The following is a 24,378-nucleotide window of genomic DNA, read 5'->3' on the forward strand; positions in this document are numbered from 1 at the left end:
CTGGGAAGGGTTCATAAGCTGCTCCTTGATACAAGCTGCTTATGTCTTGTTTCCAGAGAACTCTGAAGGTTTGGGGTTATGGATACTCTGTATTGGGAGATTAGTAATAAGTGAATACTTGGTAGTACCACCTGAATGGTTAGGTCTTTTTAGGTCTGGGGATATGAGATGCTTTGGTGCCAGGTAGTCAGAGATGAAAAATGGACTAAATCCCAGAAGAACAGAAGAGATGAAGGGATTGCTTCAAAGAGTGGATAGGGAAATGCAGGGCTTAAAAATCCAAAGCTCTTATAAAACTGTACATACATAATCTTTCATCTAGCAGTGTCTCTACTGTGCCTATATTCTAAAGAGATCATAAAAAAGAACCCACATATGCAAAAATGTTTGTGGCAGCCCTTCTTATAGTGATAAGGAACTGGAAACTGAGTGAATGCCCATTAGTTGGGGAGTAGCTGAATAAGTTACCGTATATAAATTGTATGGATTATTGTTCTATAAGAAACAATCAGCTAGATGATATCAGAAAAGCCTGGAAAGACATGAACTGATGCTAAGTGAAGTGAGTAGAACCAAAATAACATTGTACGTAAAAAGAAAATGATCAATTTTGATGTATGTGGCTCTTTTCAACAGCAAGGTGATTCAGGTGAATTCTAATGACCTTGTGATGAGGAGAGCCATCTGTACTCAGAGTACTATGGAAATTAAGTCTGGATCACAACATTGTATTTTCATCATTTACTTTCTGTTTATTTTCTTTCTCATTTTTTCCCCTTTTGATCTGATTTTTCTTGTGTAGCATAATTAAGGAAATGTGTAGAGAAAATTTGCACATATTTAACATATATTCGATTTCTTGTCTTCTAGGAAATGGGATAGGGAAAAGGGAGAGAGAAAAAAAATTACAACCCAAGATTTTGCAACATTAAATGTTGAAAACTATCTATATATATATATATGTTTTTAAAATAAAAAAAAATCTTTAAAAAAGAAATTAAAAAAAAAAAAAGAAATCCAGAATTCAGGAAAAGTTTTTCAAAGTCCATCTACTTTCACCCTCTTTGTTTTTGATGCTGGTGATTTGATTTTTTTTCTTTCCTTTTTATAATCAAAATAACCTAAGAATATTTATTTTTTGGTTGTTTTATAAAATCAATTATTAGTTTTATTTATTTTTTCTAGTTTTCTTGTTCTTTTTCAAACTTGTTTTTATTAGTATATTGCTTTTTTTGTTTTGACTCACCCTCCATCAGACTCTAGAGTTAGATGTTCTTAGTGTTCCTGTTTTATATTTGAGTGAATTGAGAGGAAAAGCTGAAATGACTTGTCTAAATTTACACAACTATTTATTGATTTAGATCACATTTTAACTCAAATCTTCCTGACTTTATGTACAAACCTTTATTGTGTGACTCAGCTAATTCATTTGAATTCCTTGAGTAGAGGAATGATGTGACTAATTAAAATGTATTTTATTTTTAATTTGTAACATTTTCAAAACATAGTATAATTTATAAAAAATAATTGCACATGAACTTGCAGATCTACAATGTATAACTTGCTATTCTTTTTAAACATTAAAACAGTTATCAAGAACATTTAGATTTTTTTTTAGTTTTTTTTTTATTCTCCCCCCTAAATAATCTACATTTAACTGTATGTATAGAATATCAATTTGTTAGTTTTGTGGAAGACTAACATAAATATTATTATAATAATTCAAGTGAGAGATGATGAGGACCTGAATTATGATGGTAGCTGGGCAAGTAAGAGAGTGATGACAAATTCAAGAGGTATTATATAAAATTGACAAGATTGGACAACTGGTCAGTTATGAAGTGTGAAAGAGAAATGAAGTTTAAGGATGACTCTAAGGATGAGTAACAGATTATCTGAAAGATGGTGGTACCTATGACAGAAACGGGAAAGAATGGAGAGAAAGTTTTGGACCGGAAATAAAATGAGCTCTTTTTTTGACATGTAATTATGAAATATCTCCAGCACATCTCATTTGGTGATATCGAGTTGAAGATAGAGGAAACACTGGGATCAAATATCCACATCTCTCAACTGCATATACATGATGATTAAATTCAAAATACATGATGTGAGTGCCAAGAGATTTTGTGCACAGAGGTAACAGCAAAGGACCTAGATTTGGATTTTGAAGTATATCCACATATAGGAGGGGAGATATGCATGATCAAAATAGTAATATCACAAAAATCTATGAAGTAGAGATAATATTAAAGTAAAGGTTAGCCAATAGTTTTAAATACTACAGAGCAGGATATTTTAAAAGTATGTTTATTAATGAAAAACAATTAAATTTGATATCTAAAGACTTTGCTTAAATATTTAAAGAGGTAGACAATTCATTCCCTTTTATATTCTTTCTTCCCCTTTACACAAATGGAAATCCTTTATTTTTCACTCACATCAAACCTGAATTTGCTTTTTAAATCTTTATCTATTATTACTAGGTCTTATTTTATTGTTTCTTTTTTTTTTCTTTTATAGACAAACAGAAATAGTTAAATCACTATTTCCCAGCAATTTTTTTTTCCCCTGGGTAAACATTTCTGGAGACATCAATGGAAATTTTTATGACATTAATCTAAATCACTTAACCAATTTTGTTCTTTGTCATGGTCAAGCATAATGACTGGCACATAGTTCTTGATGATTGATTAACATTGGCTCTAGATAGTCTTCAGCTTATCTATATTCTTCTATAATGTAATGATTTGAAAAAAAAAAACACAACTCAATTATATAGATATGCTATAACTGAAGATACCTACAGCAGAGCTACTGGATAATTATTGTTGGATACACATTGTTTTAATGCAATCTAAGATTTCATTAGATTTTTTAAATTATAACCAGCGAATACATAAGGGAGAGAAACCATTTTCCTGTAGTGAGTGTGGCAAGAACTTTACTAATCAGTTTAGGTTCACAGAACAAATTCTAGTGCACACTGGGGAGAAGCCTTTCTAATGCTCTGAATGTAACAAGAGCTTCAGTCAGAAGAGTAGCCTTCTAAAAAAAATGGGTAAAATGGAAAAAAATTCCATAGAAGATAAAAACTCAATTGGATAATTACAAAAAGATATAAATTTAACACCACATACTAAGATCAAAATGGGTCCAAGATTTATGCATAAAGAATGAGATCATAAATAAATTAGAGGAACAGAGGATAGCTTACCTCTCAGACTTGTGGAGGAGGAAGGAATTTGTGTCCAAAGGAGAACTAGAGATCATTATTAATCACAAAATAGAAAATTTTGATTACATGAAATTAAAAAGTTTTTGCACAAACAAAACTAATGCAAACAAGATTAGAAGTTAAATACAAATTGGAAAAACATTTTTACAGTTAAAGGTTCTGATAAAGGCCTCATCTCCAAAATATACAGAAAATTGACTTTAATTTATAAGAAATCAAGCCATTTTCCAATTGATAAATGGTCAAAGGATATGAACAGACAGTTTTCAGATGATGAAATTAAAACTATTTCCACTCATATGAAAGAGCGTTCCAAATCACTACTGATCAGAGAAATGCAAATTATGACAACTCTGAGGTATCATTACACACTTGTCAGATTGGCTAAGATGACAGGAACAAATAACGATGAATGTTGGAGGAAATGTGGGAAAACTGGGACACTGACGCATTGTTGGTGGAATTGTGAAAGAATCCAACCATTCTAGAGAGCAATTTGGAATTATGCCCAAAAAGTGATCAAACTGTTCATACCCTTTGATCCAGCATTGCTGCTATTGGGCTTATATCCCAAAGAAATACTGAGGAGGGGAAAGGGACCTGTATGTGCCAAAATGTTTGTGGCAGCCCTTTTCATAGTGGCTAGAAGCTGGAAAATGAATGGATGTCCATCAATTGGAGAATGGTTGGGTAAATTATGGTATATGAATGATATGGAATATTATTGTTCTATAAGAAATGACCAGCAGGAAGAATACAGAGAGGCTTGGAGAGACTTACATCAACTGATGCTGAGTGAAACGAGCAGAACCAGGAGATCATTATACACTTCAACAACAATACTGTATCGAGATGTATTCTGATGGAAGTGGATATCTTCAACATAGAGAAGATCCAACTCACTTCCAGCTGATCAATGATGGACAGAAACAGCTACACCCAGAAAAGGAACACTGGGAAATGAGTGTAAACTGTGAGCATTTTTTTGTTTTTTGTTTTTCTTCCCATATTATTTTTACCTTTCAAATACAATTCTTCCTTTGCAACAACAACAACAAAATTTGGTTCTGCACATATATATTGTACCAAGCATATACTAACTATGAGATATTTAATATGTATGGGAATGCCTGCCATCTAGGGGAGGGGGTGGAGGGAAGGAGGGGAAAAACTCAGAACAGAAGGGAGTACAAGGGATAATGTTGTAAAAAAAATATGTGTATATATATATATATATATATATATATATATATATATATATATATATATATATATATATATATATATATATGCATATGTACTGTCAAAAAATGCTATAATTATAAAATTAATAAAAAAGAAGCAAAAAAATTAACCAAACTCATTTTGTTCTGTTTATACTTCATGTCTTTTTCTCTATGCCTTTGCATTGTATAAAATATACTTTTTAAACCTCTCCACCTCTTAGAATCCTTAGTATCCATAAGTAATCAAGTCACACTCTGAATAATGTTTCCAGATTCCATCTGTAACAACTAGTGATTTTTTTTTCACTGAGGGGAAAAATATTTTTGTACCACCGCCATAAAATCCATATATTCTATATCCATAGCATGAGCTCCATCAATCATATTACCACTTCATTCCCAATACAGAGTAAAAAAAGATCAAATATAAAATGAAGGGATGAATTAGACAACCTCTAAGGTCAATTCTGGTATGAAATCCTAAAGCAATATTTTTCCCATTGTAAGGATGGTTCTAATTTAGAGCCAACATAAGGGAAAGGATTATTATCCTGGAATGAACTTTCAGAAGAGGAGAGAAGTATCACAGCCAAAAATATGGTGCTAAGAAATTGGATATTCAAAAAATGTTTAAGTTATAACTCTTCAAAGCAATTTAGAGAAATGAACTAGCACCTGTAGTGTGGGAAAATGGAACTTCATGTATTTAACAGGTGGTATCTTGGACCTTCATTCTCAGAGTAAGTTACTCCATAAAGGAAACAGAGATATAATAAATACATAAAGATTACCAGAGATTCAATACTTTCCAAGTTGACACGTTTAGACACCACTTTCATTTCATTAAATATAAAATTGGAAATACACTGTGCAGTTATAAAGCTCATCAGAATTTTATGTTCATTCCATGAAAGAATCAGATATTCAAAGAGAGGGAAATTATTGGAGAACATGTTTACACTCTGCTCCCTTATTAAGAAAAATGATTATTTGACAAACAAAAGAACTGTGACCATGAAGAAATGTCAAACATTTATTGACTGGATTAGAAGAGCTTGATTGCACGTTATTCCTGTTGGTAGATTAGAAACAGCTGGTTCATTGGGGCTTTTAAAAAGAGAGTTTCTAAATCAGTCTGGCCAACTCTCTAAGTGGTTTATGTGAAGGAATAGCAGAGATGCAACTGAATAATTTACATTCAATGACACAGATGTAACAGAGCATAATACATGGAATGATTCCCTGAAGACTCATCTGTTAGTTGTGCCAAACTTGGGATAGACTCACTGCTGCCCTCTCTACAGAATGAGAGTATAACGTATTAACATCCTTCTTCACCCTACATTCTGAGTGAGAAAATAAGATGAATAAGTCTCCACAAATTCAATTTTTTTTCTTATAAAAAAGAATGCATATCTCTTAGGAAGACTTTTTTTTCCTAAAGAATTACCATGGATACATAGCAAGTTTGGTTACCTTGGAAAGCTCAGTCTTTATGTTGATGGATATTTTCCCTCTCTGTCCTTTTCTAGGAACACATTATAGCAATATCTCCTTTATCCTAATCTCAGGATATTTGTATTGTTTTTAAATCTGTACCTCTCATTTTATTGGTATAGGAAATTCCCTCTATAAACACAGATCAATAATTTTTCTGCAGCTAGCAGTCTTTTCAGTTCCCTAAAATTTGAAATTACTTTTAGGTCTAATAAGTATTCTCAGAAATGAAATATAAGACCAGGTCTTCCAAATTCTCCAATTTCAATAATTTCCCCTTTTTTCTATTTTTCATTATAATTACATATTTTGCTTTTGATATTGCTTTTTACTAAGCAGATACTTTGTAATTTTTTTATATGTATCAATACTTGCTAAATGATATTGACTTCTGCCCAGAATGTGGATCACAAAATAGTATTTTCACCTTTTTTACTGTTGTCTGCTTGTCTTTTCTTCACCTTTTTTAACCTTATTTTTCTTGTGCAGAATAATAAATATGTTTATAAGAATTGCATGTTTTACCTACCTAGAATTACTTGCTGTCTATGGGGAGGAGTGTGGAGAAAAGGGAGGGAGAAAAATTTGGAACATCATGTTTGTAGGGATGAATGCTGAAAACTACATTTGCATGTATTTTGAAAATAAAAGGCTAAACAAATAAAAAAATAAATACTATTTATATATATTGGCTTGAACAAACATCGATGTAAACTGTTGTTGGAACTCAATTATTCCAACAACAGTTTACATCGATGTTTGTAACTTTATACATAATATTTCCCACATTAAGGTACCAGAAGAGATTTAATCCTTATTAGAATACTTTATGGGTCCACAAGATAGCTGAAGTTAAGAAATGTTTTCTTCTATCTTAGTACAAATGTCCCTCACATAATCAACATACTTATGATCTTGTCACAGAAACATCATGGTTTCCCTTGTAGGGTTTTTTTTTTTTTCCCTTAATTTTTGTTGGTTTTTCTATAAAAGCTCCAAATCTCAAATCTCCAAAATTAGTGTCTCATAATTAAGATTCCTATAATATATGACATAAAAAGTTTAAGTAAGAGCCACTTCCTTTCTAAATTAACAGCAAACTAGAGAAAGTGTCTATCAATAAATTGTATAGACTAACATGTCAATTTTCTGTTTTTCTTTTTTTCTCTACCTAACCCTATACATGAATAAAAAAGGTCACAGAATGATTTTAAATTTTAATGAACAATAAGAAGTAAGCCATTTATCCATTTAAAGTCCAAGATTTACTATCAAGAAGAGGTGAGAGATAAGTGGATAATGTCATAAATAACTAAATCCTAATCTTTATTTAAAAAATAAATAGGCTGCCATTTCTTAGTGAAGTTAGTCTTCTTTTAAAATCTGCATGGTGTTTGTCTCAGCATTTCTAGGTAGATAGAAAACTGCATTTGCAGTAGGCTGATAAGGCTTGCTACCCTTAGGGAATAACACAGCAGTATGCTATTAATTAGAAAAGCTATTAAAGAAAACCAAAACATAAAGATTACAAAAATCTTTTTCAACCAATCCAAAACCAAAATTGAGTTACAAAAGTTCTTTTAAAAAATTCTTACATCACCATAGCTTTTAGATTCTATTTTGTAGTTTGATTTTAAAATATATTAATAAGTGATTTTTTTTTTGGAAGCAACATTCCTCAAAAATTGAAGCACTGAGAATTGTTTAGTTGTACTGAGTAACTTTAAAACTCACTCCAACTACAAACCTAGTTTGGGAAGCTTCAGATTTCCTAATATCACTAAAAGAAAAAGGAGAGCTCATATATTATATTATTCATTAGAATACATAGAATTTAAATGAAGAAATTATGGAAAATAATACCTTCAAAATAGAATATCCAAGAATTCATTTTCCTTGATTGAATTGACATATGCTAAAGGTACTAAGGTCAAAATCATGATTATTTCTTTTTTTTTTTTCTTTTTATTTTTTTCTTTTTTTTTTTATTCATTTTTCCAAATTATCCCCTCCCTCCCTCCAGTCCCTCCCCACATGACAGGTAATCCCATATATTTTACATGTGTTACAATATAACCTGGATACAATATATGTGTGTAAATACCATTTTCTTGCTGCACATTAATTATTAGCTTCCAAAGGTATAAGTAACCTGGGTAGATAGACAGTAGTGCTAACAATTTACATTCACTTCCCAGTGTTCCTTCTCTGGGTGTAGTCGTTTCTGTCCATCATTGATCAACTGGAAGTGAATTGGATCTTCTTTATGTTGAAGATTTCCACTTCCATCAGAATACATCCTCATACAGTATTGTTGTTGAAGTGAATAGTGATCTTCTGGTTCTGCTCATTTCACTCAGCAACAGTTGATTTAAGTCTCTCCAAGCCTCTCTGTATTCCTCCTGCTGGTCATTTCTTACAGAGCAATAATATTCCATAACCTTCATATACCACAATTTACCCAACCATTCTCCAATTGATGGACATCCATTCAACTTCCAGTTTCTAGCTACAACAAAAAGAGCTGCCACAAACATTTTGGCACATACAGATCCCTTTCCGCTCTTTAGTATTTCTTTGGGATATAATCACAATAACAGCAATGCTGGGTCAAAGGGTATGCACAGTTTGATAACTTCTTGGGCATAGTTCCAAATTGCTCTCCAGAAAGGCTGAATTCTTTCACAAATCCACCAACAATGTATCAGTGTCCCAGTTTTCCCACATCCCCTCCAACTTTCATCATTATTTGTTCCTGTCATCTTACCCAATCTGACAGGTGTGTAGTGGTATCTCAGAGTTGTCTTAATTTACATTTCTCTGATCAGTAGTGATTTGGAACACTCTTTCATATGAGTGGAAATAGTTTTAATTTCATCATCTGAGAATTGTCTGTTCATATCCCTTGACAATTTATCAATTGGAGAATGGTTTGGTTTCCTATAAATTAGGGTCAGTTCTCTATATATTTTGGAAATGAGACCTTTGTCAGAACCTTTACTTTTAAAAATATTTTCCCAATTTGTTACTTCCCTTCTAATTCTATTTGCATTAGTATTGTTTGTACACAAACGTTTTAGTTTGATGTAATCAAAATCTTCTATTTTGTGATCAATAATGATCTCTAGTTCTCCTCTGGTCATAAATTCCTTCCTCCTCCACAAGTCTGAGAGGTAGACTATTCTCTGTTCCTCTAATCTATTTATTATCTCATTCTTTATGCCTAAATCATGGACCCATTTTGATCTTATCTTGGTATATGGTGTTAAGTGTGGATCCATATCTAATTTCTGCCATACTAATTTCCAGTTTTCCCAACAGTTTTTTCGAAATAATGAATTTTTGTCCCTAATGTTGGTATCTTTGGGTTTGTCAAAGATTAGATTGCTATAGATGTACCCTTTTTTGTCCTTTATATCTAATCTGTTCCACTGATCTACCAGTCTATTTCTTAGCCAGTACCAATTGGTTTTGGTGACTGCTGCTATATAATATAACTTTAGATCAGGTACACTTAGACCACCTTCCTCTGAGTTTTTTTTCATTAGTTCCCTTGCAATTCTCAACCTTTTATTCTTCCATATGAATTTTGTTGTTATTTTTTCTAGGTCATTGAAATAGTTTCTTGGGAGTCTGATTGGTATAGCACTAAATAAATAGATTAGTTTGGGGAGTATTGTCATCTTTATTATATTCGCTCGGCATATCCAAGAGCACTGAATGTCTTTCCAATTATTTAAATCTGACTTTATTTTTGTGGCAAGTGTTTTGTAATTTTTCTCATATAAATCCTGACTATTCTTTGGTAGATGGATTCCCAAATACTTTATACTCTCAACATTTGTTTGGAATGGAATTTCTCTTTGTATCTCTTGCTGTTGCATTTTGTTGGTGATATATAAGAATGCTGAGGATTTATGTGCATTTATTTTGTATCCTGCCACTTTGCTAAAATTCTGAATTATTGCTAATAGCTTTTTAGCAGAGTCTTTGGGGTTCTCTAAGTATACCATCATGTCATCTGCAAAAAGTGATAGTTTGATTTCCTCATTTCCTACTCTAATTCCTTGAATCTCTTTCTCAACTCTTATTGCCGAGGCTAGTGTTTCTAGTACTATATTGAATAGTAATGGTGATAGTGGGCAACCTTGTTTCACTCCTGATCTTACTGGGAAAGGTTGCAGTTTATTTCTATTGCATATTATGCTTACTGACAGTCTTAAATATATGCTCCTGATTATTCTAAGAAATAATCCATTTATTCCTATACTCTCAAAAGTTTTTAGTAGGAATGGATGTTGGATTTTGTCAAATGCGTTTTCTGCATCTATTGGTATGATCATATGGTTTTTATTAATTTGATTATTAATATGGTCAATTATACTAATAGTTTTCCTAATATTAAACCAGCCCTGCATTCCTGGTATGAATCCTACTTGATCATAGTGCATTATCCTGGAGATGATTTTCTGAAGTCTTTTTGCTAATATCTTATTTAAGATTTTAGCATCAATATTCATTAAGGAAATTGGTCTATAATTTTCTTTCTCAGTTTTCGATCGACCTGGTTTAGGTATCAGTACCATGTCTGTATCATAAAAGGAGTTTGGTAGGACTCCTTCATCCCCTATTTTTTCAAATAGTTTATATAGCATTGGAGCTAATTGTTCTTTAAATGTTTGGTAGAATTCACATGTAAATCCATCTGTTTCTGGGGATTTTTTCCTGGGGAGTTGATTAATAGCTTGTTCTATTTCTTTATCTGAAATGGGACTAATTAAGCAATTTATTTCCTCCTCTGTTAATCTAGGAAGCCTATATTTTTGGAGGAAATCATCCATTTCATTTAAGTTATCAAATTTATTGGCATAAAGTTGGGCAAAGTAACTCCTTATTATTTCTCTAATTTCCTCTTCATTGGTGGAAAGATCCCCCTTTTCTTTTGTAAGACTAACAATTTGATTTTCCTCTTTCTTTATTCTGATCAGATTTAACAAAGGTTTACCTATTTTATTGGCTTTTTCATAAAACCAACTCTTGGTTTTATTTATTAATTCAATAGTTTTTTTTTTTTTTTACTTTCAATATTATTGATTTCTCCTTTTAATTTTTGTATTTCAAGTTTAATTTTTGGTTGGGGGTTTTTAATTTGGTCTTTTTCTAGCCTTTTAAGTTGCAAGCCCAATTCATTAATCTTCTCTTTCTCTATTTTCTTCAAATAAGCCTCTAAAGATATAAAATTTCCCCTTATTACTGCTTTAGCTGTATCCCACAGATTTTGGTATGATGTCTCATCATTGTCATTATCTTGGGTGAAGTTATTAATTGTTTCTATAATTTGTTCTTTCACCCAGTCATTCTTTAAGATGAGATTATTCAGTTTCCAATTACTTTTTGTTCTATTTATCCCTAACTTTTTACTGAATGTAGCTTTTATTGCATTGTGGTCTGAGAAGAAGGCATTTATTATTTCTGCCTTCCTACATTTAATTTTGAGATCTTTATGTCCTAATATATGGTCAATTTTTGTATAGGATCCATGAACTGCTGAGAAGAAAGTATATTCCTTTCTATTGCCATTCAGTTTTCTCCAAAGGTCTATCATACCTAGTTTTTCTAATGTTCTATTTACTTTTTTAATTTCTTTCTTGTTTGTTTTGTGGTTTGATTTGTCTAAATCTGAGAGTGCAAGGTTGAGATCTCCCACTATTATAGTTTTACTGTCTATTTCTTCTTGCAACTCTCTTAACTTTTCCTTTAGAAAGTTAGATGCTATTCCACTTGGTGCATATATGTTCAATATCAATATGGCTTCATTATTTATGCTACCTTCCAGCAGGATATAGTTTCCTTCCTTATCTCTTTTAATTAGATCAACTTCTTCTTTTGCTTGATCTGAGATAAGGATGGCTATCCCTGCTTTTTTGGCTTTACCTAAAGCATAATAGATTGTGATCCAACCTTTTACCTTTACTCTATATGTATCTCCCTGCTTTAAGTGTGTTTCCTGTAAACAACATATTGTAGGGTTCTGATTTTTGATCCAGTCTGCTATCCCTCTCCATTTGACAGGAGAGTTCATCCCATTCACATTTACAGTTAAAATTACTAATTCTGTATTTCCTGCCATCATATTATCCCCAGATTATGCTTTTTCCCTTGACCCCCATGAACCCCTTCCCCAATATTTAATTTATAGACCCCACTTGTGACACGCAGCCCTCCCTTTTTTTTAGTAGCCCTCCCCCCTCCCTCCACGTCCCTTCCCTTATTCTCCTTTTCCTTTTCCATTTTCCTCTCCCCCCTTTTAATGAGGTGAGAGAGAATTCTCTGAAAAACAAATATGACAATTATTTACTCTTTGAGCCTCTTCTGATGAGAGTAAGATTTACACAATGATTCTCCCCCTCTCTAAATTCCCTCAGATATGGTGTATTTTCTATGCCTCTTCCTGGGATGTAGTTTCCCTCTTTTTATCACTCCCTCTCCTTTTTCTGATACTACCCCATTCCCTTTACTACACCCCCTCCTTTTTTTTTTCTTTTATATCAGCAAAATCAAATTATCCTTGCGTACTTTTTTATATACCCACAACAGAGATATAGTTCTCAAGGGTTCTGTGTATCTTTTTCTATTTCTCTTCAGTCTTGTGGATGTAAATCAAATTTTTTGTTAAGTCTGGTTTTTTTCTTAGAAATATATGGAATTCCTCTATTTCATTGAATGACCATCTTCTTCCATCGAAAAAGATGCTAAACTTAGCTGGGTAGTTTATTCTTGGTTGCAATCCTTGATCTCTTGCCTTTCTGAATATCAGGTTCCAGGCCCTTCAATCTTTTAATGTGGAGGCAGCCAGATCTTGTGTCACCCTTATTGTGGCACCTTGGTATTTAAATTGTTTTTTTCTAGCTGCTTGAAAGATTTTCTCCTTTGTGTGGTAATTCTGCAGCTTAGCCACAATATTCCGTAGTGTTCTTTTTTTAGGGTTTATTTCAGAAGGAGTTCGATGAATTCTTTCAACATCTACTTTCCCCTCAGTTCTCTTTGATAATTTCCTGTAAAATAGAATCTAGGCTCTTTTTTTGGTCATAGTTTTCGGGAAGTCCAATGATCCGCAGATTATCTCTCCTAGAGCTATTTTCCAGGTCTATAGATTTTCCCAGTAAGTATTTGACATTATTCTCCATCTTTTCTTTTTTTTTGTTTTGTTTTGTTTGACTGATTCTTGGGTTCTCAATGAATCATTCATTTCTATTTCTTCCATCCTGAATTTTAAGGAGTTATTTTCTTCATTCACAGTTTTTAGTTCTTTTGTAAATGCCCAATTTCGTTTTAAATGAGTTATTTTGCTCTATTGAATTTTTTTCCATTTCCGTAATTTTTTTTGAGAATTATTTTCTTTTTCCAATTCAGAAATTCTATTTTCTTCAGACTTTTTTATCTTCTCCAATTCAGAAATCCTATTTTCTTGAGACTTTTTTATCTTCTCCAATTCAGAAATCCTTCTTTCCTGTGATTTTTTTACCTTTTCTTATTCACTAATTTTGTTTCCCTGCATCTCCTATGAATTCTTTATTTTTTCCAACTCCAATTTCATAGCTTCTCTTTCCTTTCCCCATTTTTCTTCAAACTCTCTTAATTATTTAATAGTCTCTTCAAGGAGAGAGTTATGTGATGGGGGGCAGGAATCGTTCCCATTTAGGTTGTTATCTGCTGACTCTCTGCTGTTAACTTCCTTGGGGTTGGATACCTGCTCTTTCTCTGTGTAGAAGGAATCTATATATTTTTTTGGCTTTTTGTTCATACTTAAAAAATCTTTTGGGGTCTGTCCCTGGGGTAGGAAATTATTTATTTATTTCTTTATCAGCTTCCTCCCAGACTGGATGGATGCAGCGGCCCCTGCACCTAAGCTAAGAGAGAGCTCTGGGAGAGAGTTCCCCACCCCCTCCCTGGAAGTGCCTCAGAGGTGATCAGTACTGCTGTGCTTTGAGGGATCTGTGTTCTAGTGGCTTCCCTGAGGTTTGAGACTGAACAGTAAAGGCGACACAAAGCCCAGCCTATGCGTCCCAGTGGGGCGTGGATGTCTGTAGCAGGTGATCTGAAAAGCCCCTGAGCTCAAACTGGAAGTGTCTGCCAGAAACCGTGGTCCCTAGTTCAAAGGTTCTGCTTCTCTGGGACTTCTGTTCCACAGCCTCCAGCCAGCCAAGCCAGGCACTATGAGTTACCGCCCCGCCCACTCTTCAATCTCTTAAGGACCCCGAGGTAAAAGCCTGGGTTGCCTATGTCGGCCACACCCACCAGTGCAGAGATCTGCTGAGTCACCCCCGGGATCAGGGAAGATCCAATCTGGTTTTAAATTTTAAAGTGGCTTACATTTCTCTTCTGAACTGCTGTATTATAAGCAGAGAAGAGCTAACAGCCTGTGCCAGATTCTTCTATCTCAGTGGCTTCTCTGATCCCAGTGCCCTCCCCAGTGCGACAGGTGCAGTGTGCCACTACCCCACCATCTGTGCTGGCGTCTCTTCTTCCTCCCCTGGGAGCTGACCTTTCCTGTTGAAACTCCAGAGTCTGTTCAGATGGTAAGTCGTGCTTCCAGTCCTTGTGGATTCTATCAGTCCAACGCTATTTCTGAGGCTGATTATATCTAGTTGATTGTGACGGAAGAAAGGAGCTTAAACAGTTGCGTGTATCTTCTCCGCCATCTTCAAAATCATGATTATTTCAATGTTTTCTGTTGCCATAGATCTATTTTAAGGCTATCTGCATCTCTACAGCATGTGAAATTAAATGAATGTAATCCCCAAAATATTCTTGTACTCCACAATCAGCTTTACTAACTATGGAAAGAATTTTCAAGAGGTTGTATAGTCTTTCCCAAAATAATTTTTTTTTTTCCTCTGCTAGCAAAATGAGGAAAGTTAAAGACCAAATATTGATACTTAAAGCAGGATTAAGAAGTAAGGGTATTTATTTGTATCAATTGTCAATTGAACATTCCTATGTTAAAAGGTCCTTCCTGGTTTTAAGAGTAACTTTTAGTTTTGACTCTTTTATCCATCTATTATATGATCCCATCTTGGTGGAGCCCATTAATTTCTGTTTGTCGATCTTTCTCATTTATCTTATTGACCACATCTTTTCTGTTTTCCTCACTTTTTCACATTTTTGTTTTGTCTTTCATAAAGCATACCAACTCTCTCTCTCTCTCTCTCTCTCTCTCTCTCTCTTTCTTTTTCTCTCTCTCTCTCTCTTTCTTTCTCTCTCTCTCTCTCTCTCTCTCTCTCTCTCTCTCTCTCTCTCTCTCTTGTCTCTGGCTCTGTCTCTGTCTTTCCCCCACTCTCTCTTTTTCTATTTCCTCCTTCTCTTTTTCTTTTTCTCTCTCTTCGCCCCTCTCTGTTGAATTTCAGAAGACCTAAACTTTCTTTTATTTTAACAGTGTATAATGTTTTTATACATATTTCCCTATTTGATGTTATACAAGAAAAAGTAACAGCAAAAGGAGAAAAATCACAAGAAAAATGAGACAAAGAAACAATAAACATGTGAAAATACTATGCCTCAATCCACATTCAGTCCTCATAGTTCTTTCTCTGAATACAGATGGCTCTTCCCATTCTAAGTCAATTGGAATTATCTTAAACCATTGCACTGCTGAGAAGAGAGAAAATAGAATAATCAGTGTTTGTGGGGGGTAGTTAGTAATAGTGATTGTGAAAAGAAATTTCAAGCAAGTTTCTCTGATAATGATGCATGTTGAAGGGGATGTGGGAAAACTGAGATAGTAAGGCATTTTGGTCGAGTTGTGAAATGATCCAACCATTCTGGAAAGCAACTTGAAACTATACTCAAAAGGCTATAAAACTCTGAATATACCTATAACAGAGATATAGTTTTCAAGGCTTAACCATGTCTTCTCAAATGTGGATGTAAACTTTTTAACTTTTCATAGAAACACTTATTTTATTTCTTTCCTATTTACTTTTCTCTTTAGTTCTGTATTTGAAGATAATTTTTTCTGTTTAGCTTTGGTCTTTTCATCAATAATAAATGAATTTCTCCATTTTCATTGAATGTCCATCCCTGAAAGATAATTCTTCTGTATAGTTGATTCTTGGCTATAATCCAAGTTCTTTTGCTTTTTAGAATGTCAGATTCCAGGACCTTCAATCCTTTAAATGGAAAGCTGTTAGGTTTTGGATAATCCTCATTTTGGCCCTTCAATATTTGCATTGTTTCTTCCTGGCTGTTTGTAATACATTCTCCTCTATCTGATAATTCTAAAAATTAACTATAATATTCCTTGGGGTTTTCATTTTGAGATGTTTTTCAGGAGATGATCAGTGAATTCTTACAATGATTATTTTAACATATGGTTCTAGGACATCACAGTAGTTTTCCATGATGTTTTCCTGAAAGATGATGTCTAAGATCTTTTTTTATCATGTATTTCTCAGGTAGTCCAATAATTCTTAGGTTATCTCTGCTAGATCTATTTTCTAGGTCAGTTGTTTTTCCAATGAAAAACATTTCCCCCCCCTTTTTTTTTTGTTTGACTGATTCTTGATGTCTCATCAAATCATTCACTTTCATTTATTCAATTCTAATTTTTAGTGAATTATAAACTCCCTTGCATAAGGTCAATTGAACTTTTAAATTAGTTGTTTAGTTCATTGGAATTTTTGACATTCCACAAATTCTGATTTGGGTTTTTTCTTCAAATCTATTTCCTAAGGAGTTTTATGCTTTTCCCATTTCATTATATTTATTTTAAGGTGTTATATGATTTTTTCATTTCAATAATTCTGTTTTTTTAAGAAGTTTTCTTCAGATAATTTCTGTATTTCCTTTCATAAATGCTCCTACAAAGTTTTAATTTATTTACTTCACTTTTCTTCTGCCTCTCTTTTTGAGAGATTTTAATTCCTTTTGAATTCTTCCAATAAAACCTTGTGAGATGGGCAACAATTCCTATCACCCTGTGGTGTTTCATCTGGAGGTAATTTGCCTTGAATATTTGAGGTCTTTTCTTCTCTGTCTCCATAACTACTATCTATAGTCAGAGTTCTTTTTGCTTTTTTTCCCCATTTTTTAAATGTACAGGTCTTCTCATAAAGCAAAGAGGAAATTGTCCCAACCTTCCTCTTTAGGTCACAGTGACTTGGACTGGTGCTGTTGACTTCCTTCTGATACTGGCTGGACATGGCTAAGTAATATGTTATTCTAGGGTTCAGAGGCTCAGTATTAGTCTCATTATATTTATGTTAAATATCTCATAAATAATTTGTTGACTTCTGAACCAGGACAGGTTATCACTGCATACTTCTCTTATTTATAATTATAATTATGCCAATTGGAACCTTATTCATATTACAGTGCAGAGAATATTGGATGAGTTAAGAAAACATATTTGAGTTCTGATTCTGACACTTATTAGATAAAGAGTCTTTAAGAAGTCACATAAATGCTTTGAACTTAAATTTCCTCAGACCTATAAAATAGAAAATGCTATAAATTCCAACCATCTTACAGGGGGGGGTGGGGGATATAGTTTTTTAGAAGAAGATTCTTCTAGTGAATGACTTTAACTGTTTCCATTCTTCCTTTCCTGCTGTTTGTTTTATCTGAAAATAGATGCACAGCTACTACTTTGAATAGTGAGACTGAGCGATTAAAAAATGAAAACTTTTTCAACCATGGGATCAATTTATTTTTTTCACCTGATTAATGCACAGAACATATTCCTTTCACAAAAAGTGAACCAACCAATAATTTCAGAGAAGAGAAGGACATCAAGATTTATAGTTACTATAGCTGAACATGGATCTAAAAAGGAGTACAATAAAACTCTAGTCAGTGTTTAAATACCTGAGCTGGAAGATGCAGGCATTGGGACTATCATTCCAAATTTTATATATTTTAGAAAGCCGCACTAAATAATTTAAATAGACAAGTTTCATTGTCCTTGGGGGTAGGTGGGAAATAAAGAAATAATTGAGAAGTGAGCAAGGAGGTTTCCTTACAATCCTTAGAACCATTGAAAATTGCTAATAAAAATGAACAAAACATTGTTTATATACTGTGGATGTGAAGAAGACAAACATTTATCAATTATTATGTGCAATATAAAATTGAAGATAGTCATCTTTATAAGGTGGTGGGTTAACCTATTTCTAAAGGTTTTGAGACAGTAGTTGCCAATGAATTGAGACTGGGAAAACTATTTACTCTGAATGCTTTAGATAGTTCATCAATAATGGAAAAATATTTGCAAACTGTAAATACTGTATTTCAGAGTCATCTATAAACTTCTATAATCCTACATTGAAAAGATAATATAAACCAATAAACACTAATATGTGATATGAAAATGGGGAAGATTCAATCAAATTGAATGAAAAACATTTATATTCTGACTTATATTCTTGACTTTGAAGCCCAAACACTTGTTTTTGAATGTTTTCAAATGAATTTTTTGAAGCTTTTGAATGAATTTGGCTTCTCTGAGAATTTCACAAAAATATTTAAGATTACTCCATGACAAAATGAATCATTGTTGACAATATTGCTACCTAGTTCCCATCAATAGCTATATGAGACTGTGTAATCAATTGCAAGAAACATTTTCATTGAAAAGCCCAAAAAATTCCTTTACTAATCTTTAATAATATCTTTGACTCATACTGATATTTTATTTATTTTGTATTCATGATGTCTTTTGGCAGTTTGACTAATGTTAACTCTAATGTTGTGGTTAGTTTTCTGGAGGTCTCTGGACCAGCCTTGTTTTCAGCAGTAATCACCATAAAAATAGCCAGAAATGAAGTACAAAGATCTTTATTGTCTCCTTCCCAGTCTTGTCCTCTTGCCTGGGGGTCAGGCTAGCTTTCTGGAGGTTCTTTAGAATGTGTCTTAGTTTCTGTGGTGAAGGCAGGAGGACCACCACAACAGTCTCTGTCTTAAAGTCTCCCTGAGTCTGGAAGCTTGTGATATAGCCACTAGTCCTCTGTCTGTTCCTGTCCCCTTCTAGGTCTGAGTCTGGCCTCTTAAATACTCTATTAACATTAAATCCATTCATTATTCTGAGTATAAGCCAAACATTATATCACTAGGGAATGATTATTTGTTGTAAGATTAATTCAATCATACTGAATTAGAGAATCAGCATGCTAAACTAGATATGTCTTATAAAATCACTGAGTTAACACCTTGTTTACATCAATCATACAGAGTTTCAGCCCTCTACATTTAACAATCCTAATAAAATGGCAACAATGCTTTTTCTGGAAAAAAAAAATAATAGATGAGCATCAGAGACCTGGTAGCATCCCTTTGAGTGTTACCAGCTGCCAGTTTACAAAGTCATTGCAGTGACTAAAAATGTACAATGTAGCTTTCAATTTGTTTCTATAGTCTGACACACATAACATTCATCCATGACAAAATAACCACTCCACCTGTCTATTTCTAAAACATTTCTTTAGCTTCAAATGAAAACAAAAGACATTGGTTCAGTAAACAGTTTTAATATAAGAATTATTCAGTTTAAAATTTATATAAAATTATTTTATAGACATCTAAAATGTGCATGCTTACATGATAAGTGTGTGTGTCAATACAAAGGAAAATTGAATAATTACCTAATATGCTTCTCAAAGGTGAATTATCATTCTGAATAAGAAGTCAAACAAAATCTCTGTTGTTTCCTGCAGTGAACTGCTTAACACTAATGGGTACTTAATGAGTGTTTGTTGATTGAGTGAATGAATAAATGATTGAATGAATAGTGGAAAAAATTACTCAATGGTAATATAATATGCAGAAAATTTCATGAAGAAGTTTGATTTACTACTAGAGTAATTGAAATATATTAATATTTGGGTTTTCATTTGAAATAGAATGAGGAAATCAGGGAGCTGGAGTTAAATGGAGGGATGGCTCATAAGTTCTTCTTGGAGTGAAAAAATAATAAAGTGGGTGGATACACTTTTGTTTTGTTTTTTATTCAAAGAAAACAATACACTTCAAACCATGGAATAGTTGGACATTTCCCTTTGAGATACTGAAGTTGACCATAAATAAAAAAATACAATGAAAATATTTGAAATTTATAAACATTAAGTGTTACAGAGAAGCAAGACCCTGAAAGATTTTTCAATGAATCTCATGAGTGTATTTAAACTAATAGAGCAGGTATATATTGTTAGAATTCATGCAAATAATGGGCTTAGATTGAAATCTATAATATGTGTGTTGATAATATGGCTTAGAAATCACAAGTCAAAAACTAATAAAATATATTTACAATATTTCAGTCTATGATATGAATTTCTCAAACTTAAAGTCATGTGGCTCTAGATGTGGTGAGCAATGAACATCTCAAAAATAAAATAAAATTTACTATAATTTAGTATAATCCAATTAAGTCTTGAGAACCATAATCTAAAATACCACTCAAGGATTAGTTGGGTTTTGCCTAACTAAATATTAAACCCAGAAATCTAGGAGTATGTCTGAGGGAAAATGAAGTCTCATTTGTGAATGTCATTAGCTTAATTAATTGCTGGTGCACTTCCACCTCATATTCCTCTAAAAATTCATCTAATTCTTTTTTTTTTAATTTAATTCTTAAAATTCAATTAGTCAATCAGGCTTATTTATCTTTAAAGTATTTATACAAAGCAGTAAATTAATGAGTTGAAACAAAACATTCCACTGGAAATGTCTATGAATCATTTTTCCACAAGTAGATGTAAAATCCAGAGGAATGGCTAAACCTTAGAGGCAATGGAATCACTCACAGATTGTGATTAGTAGAAGTCTTTTTATTTCATTTGTTAAATACACATGGTGTATATAGTTTTTCTCTTTGGGAGCCTTGAAAAGCCTTAATCCTACTGATCAAACATTCAGTATCACTAGTTCATTTGTGGATACTATATAATGTCATTGTTGAATGATTTTCATAGTAATCACATTTGAGGTTTACTTGGAAAAACTACTAAAGTGGTTTGCCATTTTCTTCTCCAGCTCCTTTTTACAAATGAGGAATAGAAAGTTAAATGATTAGTTCTATTTTATTCAGCTATTATGTATCTGAGGCCAGATTCAAACTTAATTCCTTTTGACACAAGAATGACCACTCTAGTCATCCCTCACCCAATTGATATTTAGTACACCAGTGGAAATATGAGAAGTACAACATCCTCTGGATAATTAAATAATAGAATATTTCCCTTTGGGGGGAAAATGTAGGGCAACTGGGAGAGGAAACTGGTCAAGGGCAATTCTGAGGACTCTTGCTTCATTTCTAGTGTTTTCTTCTGGGGTTATTTATTTTTGAACATTCCCTTTCTTCTCAACTCACTTGAACATATGCAGATAACCATTGGTGGTTGGCCAAGATATCTCAGCCTATACATATATAATTATTGTGTAACAGACATTTTAATTTTAAGACCTCGTAACTCTAAATTTAACGTCTTTTGATTAGCTGGTCTTTCAGTAAACATTTATTAAGCTCCTACAGTGTGCTAGGTACTATTATAGTCAAGGAAAATACATAAAAAGACAAGAGACATTTCTTCTCTCAAGGAAATTACAGTCTAATAAACAACTTAATTATGTATAAACAAGCTATATGTAGAATTAATAAGAGATAATTAACAAAGACCCTATAAATAAAAGGCATTTAACTATATTTTCATTTAGTTAAGCTATCAAAAAGAAGATTATAGGGTGGCTTTGATTCAGTTCTCAAACTAACACTCTGTCATTGGGATTTGACTGAAAATAAAATGGTGTGAAAAATAATTTATAGTTAAATTATATATTGGTATAACCAAGGTGATCAAATAAAAAGACAGTATGAAAGATAAGAATAAACAACCACCATTTAAATAAAACAAGGAAATATCGAATTGAAAGATGCTTTTTCAAAATTCCACTGAGATCACATAATTTCAAGTGACATCTAGGTGACTTCTCAAATAAGTGGATTCTTATTCATGTATTAATTAGACTAGCTATTCTTAGACTTCTAACTTTTAAGATATTTTTAAAAGAATTTGGAGGCATAGAATTAACTGAGACTGAGGTGTACACAATCCAATATCCCACTCAATCATTTATTTCATTGAATCATAGGTTTCTAGCTAGAAGGTTGATTATATGTTTTGTTTTGTTTTGTTTTTTGTTTTGTTTGTTTTTTTTATTTAATTAATGGATAAAAGTGTGGTTTGCCAACGTCCCTCGCAAATAGTATCTTTAATAAATGCTAAGATTATATGAGATTTCTTGATTGAGATTCACAAAGAGCATTATTGAGTGATCATCTGTAAATCAACATTAATGCACAAAGAGACACACATAGAAAACAAGGAGAAAATATGCTCAAGAAGAAAAAAAATTAATTTCCAGGGTCATGTACTTTACCTATGCTAAGTTCATATTGAAAAGAAATTGTCTAGAGATTATGAGGTTACTTAGATATTACTATGTGCATATAATATTTTACTGACTTTGCCAAACATTTAAAAATGTTACATGAAGATTAATGGCAAAAACTGGGTGGCCATATATGATTCTCTGATATAAATTTTAGATTAATTGAAGCCATGAAATAGAAACATTAATTTTATAGAACTATAGAAATCTAAAGATCTTAACTATATATAGAAACAATGTATGATAATTATTATTTTTATATCAATTCTAGTTAAATTTAATTTCTCCCTATCTCAAGGAACAAACAGTTCTTTCTGGAATCCTAGTGAATCTTATTTAATTAAAGTCCTAAAAAGTTGTCAAATCCTATCCTTATACAGAAACTTCCATAATAACTTTGACAAGTGATCATCCAGTCTTGACTTGACAGTTATCACTATTTAGAGTGACTTTAATGGCAGTCTATTCTACTTTTAGGTAACTCTCAATTATTAGGAAGTTCTGCATCATATTAGACAAAATAAGCCTTCTGGTAATTTCTACCAATAGGTTCTGTTTTGCTCCCTGTGTGGGGACATTTTTATGTAATATATAATGGTAAATACAATGATTTCAATAATCACAAAATCTCAGAGGCAGAAGGAGCCTCAGGTTATTCAGTTGAATCCCTACTCAAACAATGTGATATTAATGTGTGTGTGAGCGATCTATTTACTTAATAATTGATATATATCTCAACTTTCTGGTGCACCAATTTAAAATCAGCTTACTTTTTTGAGTGGGAATTGATTTTAACCATTGTTTTTAATAAGTATTTCCTACTTTAAAAGTGAAATGTGCATGTTTATTCCCATTCAAATTTAATATGCAGGAATTAGCCTGGTATTCTCTGAAGACAGTGGAATATAAATTTGTTTTAAGACTGACATTTATTAAAAGTTTATTTTTTAAACCTATTTCTAACAGTGCTCAGAGATACAAATCAAGTTACAAATATGGCTTTGAGAATAATTAAAAGCTTTGGAAATTCTTAGGGTAGATGTGGCATGCTAGTACATGTTTGCAATTTAAGAATTATACTTGGGTACCTCTGAAAAAACTTATTCATTGTCTACAGCAAAGAAACATGGCATAATATAAACTTTATCTGGAAGAACTGCATGGGATATTTATAAATGCAATGCCAATATATACCTCTATGTGTGTGTGTGTGTGTGTGTGTGTGTGTGTGTGTGTGTGTGTGCATGGGTGTGTATCTATGTATGTATATATCCTTCTATACAACAAATATTTTTGTATTTTTCCATCTCAGAGATTAATTGAATCATGAAGCAGGAAAGAAATATAGAGCTAGGTGTTTTAATCTAAATTCTTTTTTACAGATAAGGAAACATGTTCAGAGATAATAGGATCAAACTTGGAATAGTGAGTTAGTCACAAAAACCTTACCTGAAAGTTGGGGTCTTTCTACCAGTTCTTTGTTAAACTGCATTTAGGAATTCTACACTAATTTTGGTATCATGAAACCTACAACCAATCTTCAATTCCAATGTATCCAGGGACCAGAAATGATGAAAGGTCAATTCATTACTAAGAATTATAAATTATTTAAAGGAATACTGTAGGATTTCGTTTGTTTGTTTGTTTGTTTGTTTGTTTCTGTTTTGTTTTGTTTCTTCGTAAAAACATGTACCAAAGAAAATCCTTAATTCCAATATATAGAAAAAACTTCTTTTTCTTTAGAAATTTAAGTTATTTTAGGGGGGAAATGGGTGTTTGAATTTTATTCTCTGGCTTATTTTTATTTTCATGGCTTTTTTATTGACAGAACATATGCATGGGTGATTTTTCAACAATGACTTTTGCAATCACTTCTCTTCTACCTTTTTACTTCCTTCCCTCCACTCTCTCCCCTAGATGGCAGGCAGTCTTATATTTATTAAACATGTTAAAGTATATCTTAAGCATAATACA

Source organism: Sminthopsis crassicaudata, chromosome 1 (assembly GCF_048593235.1).
Source record: "Sminthopsis crassicaudata isolate SCR6 chromosome 1, ASM4859323v1, whole genome shotgun sequence".
Lineage (NCBI taxonomy): Eukaryota > Metazoa > Chordata > Mammalia > Dasyuromorphia > Dasyuridae > Sminthopsis > Sminthopsis crassicaudata.